This window comes from Callorhinus ursinus, unplaced genomic scaffold (assembly GCF_003265705.2).
Source record: "Callorhinus ursinus isolate GAN/ISIS: 27379988/994484 unplaced genomic scaffold, GSC_fseal_2.0 scaffold24, whole genome shotgun sequence".
NCBI lineage: Eukaryota > Metazoa > Chordata > Mammalia > Carnivora > Otariidae > Callorhinus > Callorhinus ursinus.
Genome location: NW_027397086.1, coordinates 7,237,354 through 7,242,635, shown reverse-complemented (window position 1 = coordinate 7,242,635; position 5,282 = coordinate 7,237,354). Strand labels below are relative to the sequence as shown.

The following is a 5,282-nucleotide window of genomic DNA, read 5'->3' as shown; positions in this document are numbered from 1 at the left end:
AATTTAACTCTATTTACCACTTAATGATCTTTTTGGTATTGTCATATATCTTACTTTTACATAATTTATAAGTTCACAACACATTTGCCTCATTGTTCTTATAAGCAGTTTTTAGTCTTATGTTGATCTATTTTCTTCATTCTTCATTCTTTCCTGCAGTTCCATGCACCCCTCTGGGCTCATTTTTCTACTCTGAGAAAGCTTTCTTTAGACTGAAGATTTTTCCTCAGGGGTTCTTATAGTGCAAATGTTCTGGCAATGAATTTTTCAACTTTTACTTATTTTAAATGTCAGTTTTAAAGACTACTTTTTTGTGTATAGCATTCTATGTTGACAGGCTTTTTTTTTTCTTTCTACACTTTAAGGATTTCATTCCATTGTCCTCTGGCTTCTGTGGTTGCTATTGAAAAGTCAGCTGTCTTACTATAATTCTTTGATGGAAATGTGGTAATGTGTCTCTTCCCCTTCTGTGTCTCTTTCCTTAAGATGATCTCTATGCCCTTAGATGTGTTTCCTTGTTTTAATCTCCTTGTAGTTTACTGAACTTCCTGTATTTAAGGGTTACTGCCTTTCCAGTTTTGAAAAGTTCTCAGGCATTATCTCTCCAAATATCTTTTCTGCCTCATTTCTTCTTTTCTCTCCTTCTTAAACTACAATTACACAATTATAATAGACAAAAGGGAGAGAGACTCCCTGTTTCCACTGTATCTCAGATGTCTTTGTCTCTTTTCTGTGTATTGCATTCGTTCCCTCTCTCCATGCTTCTATCTAAATATTTTCTTCTGACCTATTTTCTACTTCACTAATTACCTCTTCAGCTTTGTCTAAACTGCTGTTGAGCCCATTTAATGAGTTTTTAATTTCAATTTTCATATTTTTATTTTAAGTTTTTATTTATTTGAGAGAGAGGGTGTGTGAGCAAAGGGAGGCGCAGAGGGAGAGGGACAAGCAGACTCTATACTGAGCATGTGGGGCTTGATCTCATGACCCCAAGATCATGACCTAAGCTGAAATCAAGAATCAGATGCTCAACCGACTGAGCCACCTAGATGCCCCCATATTTTTATTTTAGAATGCTCATTTGATTATTTTTATAAATTTCAGTTATCTTGAAATTCTTCATCTTTTCATTCATCTTGTCCATTTTTTCAATGATTTAGTTTAAAATGTTAATCATAGCTTAATAATTCCTTGTCTTATAATTTCAGTATCTCATCAGTCTATGGGTTTTCTTCTATTGTTTATTTTTTCCTATTGATTATTGGCCACATTTCCCTGCCCCTGTACATGTTTAGCAATTTTTAAAAAATGTTATGACACATACTATGTATAAAAGAATCATAGATACTCAAGATGAAGGTTAACCCATTCCTCTGTTAGACAAATAAGATGGAAGCTGATCAGTTCAATACCATGAGGACTTGAGTTGGATGAGGGCTGAGTAGCACTTTTAAATAAGTCTCAGCCTATCTCTGATTTATTCATGTTTTTTGGATATGGCCCTTCTAGGCTTTTGATTGAGAGACTGGAAGGTTTCTGTCTCCTCATCCCTAAGTGACTGAGAGATCCCATTCCTCTCTTTGGAGGTTTGACCTCTTGATGGAGAAAGCACCAGTGCTGAGGTCATCTCCTCTCTCTAGTGGGACCATGTACTGTGAAACCACAGATTTCACATCATGTTTTAGAAGTTTCTGGTCCAGCCAGTCAGCCTCCCACACAGCCCAGACCTCAACAACTCTTCTGTGGGGACACTGCATTGTGAACTTCTACAGTTTCCACCCATTACACTGGTCCTACAAGACCAGCAAAAGCTTTGCTGTGTTCTCTTTGCTTCAGTAGCACCTCTCAGCTTGAGGCAAACAGGATCCTCAGGCTAAACCTAGAATTGGGAGATGCTCCCAAGGCTGATCACCAGCTCCTCTAGGAAAGGTTCCTCCTGCTCTGGATTTTAGCTCATCTACTCCTCATTACCACAGCTCTGTGATGGTTTTAATAATATGATTTTGCAATTTATCTCTTTTTTCCCCTAGTTAATGTAGTGAGGGGCCTGACCTGCCATAACCGCTATATCCTACTCAGAAAGAGAAATCTCCTTTTTTTTTTCACATAAGGAAGCATTTATTTGAGGTTTAACATGAAATCCTACAAATAAAATTTGTATAAACACAAATCCACATCGAGTCATAACACAGATAGCAAAAGACAAAGTAAAAACAAAGAAAACTAATTGGCGGCTATATACAGTTCGACACAGTTGTGTCTTGTACACTAGAAAGTCTTTTACAAAATAATCATCTTAGATCAACAGAAGACCAATCTTCAATGTCGTCCTGCAAGATGGGTTAACTTTAGCAATCTCCTCCTGTTTTCTCCAACATCCTCCTTTAGTATGGCTGGTAATTGTTTTGGTGATTGCCACCCCCTCGAGACGCCTTGCCGTAAGTGCTCTGTTGCCCACTGTAGTCTGCATATCGCTGTCCATATCCATAGTTCCCATAGTTATACCCGGTATAATCATAGCCGCCATAGCCACTATAGTTTTGATCACCACCATAGGCGCAATTGTAATTTCCATATCCTTGATCATAATAGCTATTAAATCCTTGGTTCCAGTTTTGGCCCTGACCTCGTCCACGACCCCTCGTACCACCTCGTCCACCAGCTGCAGCACCTCTTCCTCCTTTTTGTTGTTGCTGTTGCTGCCTGTATACCTCTTTGGGTTGTGCAACTTTGATTTCACACTTCCCAGAACCAATTTGATGATATCTGCTTTCTAACAATTTCTTTACTGGCTCTTCATCTGTATATGTAATAAAACAAAATCCTCTTCTTTCATTTGTTTTTGTATCCATGGGAAGTTCAATATTTTCAATCTCTCCAAAGGCTCCAAAATATTCTTTAATTTGTTCTTCAGAAGTATCTGGGCTCAATCCACCCACAAAAACCTTTTTGTGGGGTTCTTTCCCTTTTAAAGCTTTGGCCCTTTTGGGGTCTATCAATTTGCCATCCAATTTGTGTTCTTTCAGTTCCAAAACCTTATCAACACTAGCAGCGTCTTTGAAAAGCACAAATCCAAATCCTCTTGATCTTCCAGTCACTGGATCTGTTTTTATTGTACAGTCTACAACTTCCCCAAATCGAGACAAATATTCAGTCAGATCTTTCTTGCTCGTATCCCAGCTCAAGCCTCCAATAAACATTTTACCATCATCCTGCTGATTCTTGCTCGCATTGAGCTTGGATCCCTCTGCGAATTCCTCTATGTTGCTGCCCTTGTTCATGTCCTCCATGGTGGCGGAGTTGTCAGCCGAGGGGTGCTGGCGCGCAGCCCGGGTCGCCGCAGCAGCGGCGGCGGAGCGTTGTATGGAGCTGGATTTAAAATGGCGGCGGAAGACGAGAAATCTCCTTCTTTAAACACATATTTAAACTTGCACTTTATATGTCTAGAGATCCTCAGAATCTATATCCTCTCCTTGAACTAGTTAAAAAAACACTCTCGCACCCCACCCCCATTCCTGAATACATTACACATTGAGATCACCTGGAGTGTGAGTTCCTGCGTTGTTACTGCTGTCATTGCTGTTGGATTATGCATTCAAAATTCGACTTAACAACAAAGTTTTACTGTTTTGTTTTGTTTTTTTAAATCACTATTTCCCATACCCCATGTCTTTTTTGGTCTTGTATTCATTTTCTTTTTCTTTTATGACAGTACATTCTTGAGTAATTCTTTTAGAGAATCTGTGAATAATATATTCGTTCAGAGAGACTCTGTCCAAAATATCTTTGATCCCGCCCCCACTCACTCTTGAAGGCCAGTTGAGTTATGCACAGGATCTTAGGATAAAACAATTTTCTCCAGAAACTTGAAGCTCTTTTTCCATTGTTTTCCAGTGTTGCCAAATAGGAATCATTTGCAAATCTGAATCTTATTCCTCTGAGAATAAGCAGTGCCATCCCCTCTCTATCTTTTAAGACTTTTCCTTCTGAAATTTTACCACTGTGTGTCAGGAATGAATCTTTCTCCCTCCATTTATGTTGCTTAGCATTTGATTGATCCTCTCAACTTTAAGACTCTTGACTGCTTTCAGTTTTGGGAAAAGTTCTCCTATTGATTGATTGATTATCTTTCTCTCCCCATCTCTGCTTATGAAACTCCGACTAGAAAAATGTTGAAATTTCTGTATCTAGTTTCTATATCATTTAACTATTTTTTCATTCTCCATATCTCTCAGGTATTTTACACCACAGTCTTTTTTTTTTTAAAGATTTTATTTATTTATTTGACAGAGAGAGTGAGAGAGCACAAGCAGGGGGAGCAGTAGAAGGAGATGGAGAAGCAGGCTTCCTGCCAAGCAAGGAGCCCAATGAGGGGCTCGATCCCAGGACCCTGGGATCATGACCTGAGCCGAAGGCAGATGCTCAACCATCTGAGCCACCCAGGCGCCCCTTACACCACAGTCTTAAGAGAATCCCTCAGTTTTTTTTTTTTAAGATTTATTTTTTTATTTTGGAGAGAGGGAGAGAGAGATCATACTCACGAGTGGGGGGAGTGGCAGAGGGAGACAATCCTCAAGCAGATTCCCTGATGAGCACAGAGCCCACCACAGGGCTTGATCTCATGACCCATGAGATCATTACCTGAGCTGAAACCAAGAGTCAGACATTTAATCAACTGAGCCACCCAACGGAGCCACCCAGCCAACTGCCCCATCCCTCAGCTTATTTTTTTTTTAAGATTTTATTTTTTTATTTGACAGAGAGAGAGGTAGCAAAAACAGGAACACAAGCAGGGGGAGTGGGAGAGGGAGAAGCAGGCCTCCCGCTGAGCAGGGAGCCCAATGCGGGGCTCGATCCCAGGACCCTGGGATCATGACCTGAGCCAAAGGCAGACGCTTAACCAGCTGAGCCACCCAGGCGCCCCTCCCTCAGCTTATTTTTAACTCACTAATTCATTATTTCAAAAACAATTTAGAAATATTTCAACACAAAATATATTTAAAAGCATAAAGACTAAATAATATAGCAAACACACTAGTACACACTACCCAGCTTTAACATTTTGCCATATTTGCTTTATATTTCTATTTTTAAGCAATTAAATATTGTCAATAAAGTTGAAGCTCTTTGTGTTCTCTTCCCAATTCCATTCCCCTTCTTTTCTGTCCATAGGTAACAACTATGTTGAATTTGGTCTTTATGATTTTTAAATTAACTTTTTATTAAGGTATTATTTGTATACTATATAATTCACATATTTTTAAGTGTGCCATTTGATGAAT

At 39.2% G+C, this 5,282-nt stretch overlaps 1 pseudogene; it reads right to left on the bottom strand.

The window, feature by feature from the left end:
• Positions 1–2,149: 2,149 nt before the first annotated feature.
• LOC112836654 (heterogeneous nuclear ribonucleoprotein D-like pseudogene) lies at positions 2,150–3,377 on the bottom strand (annotated as a pseudogene).
• Between the last annotated feature and the right edge of the window lie 1,905 nt (positions 3,378–5,282).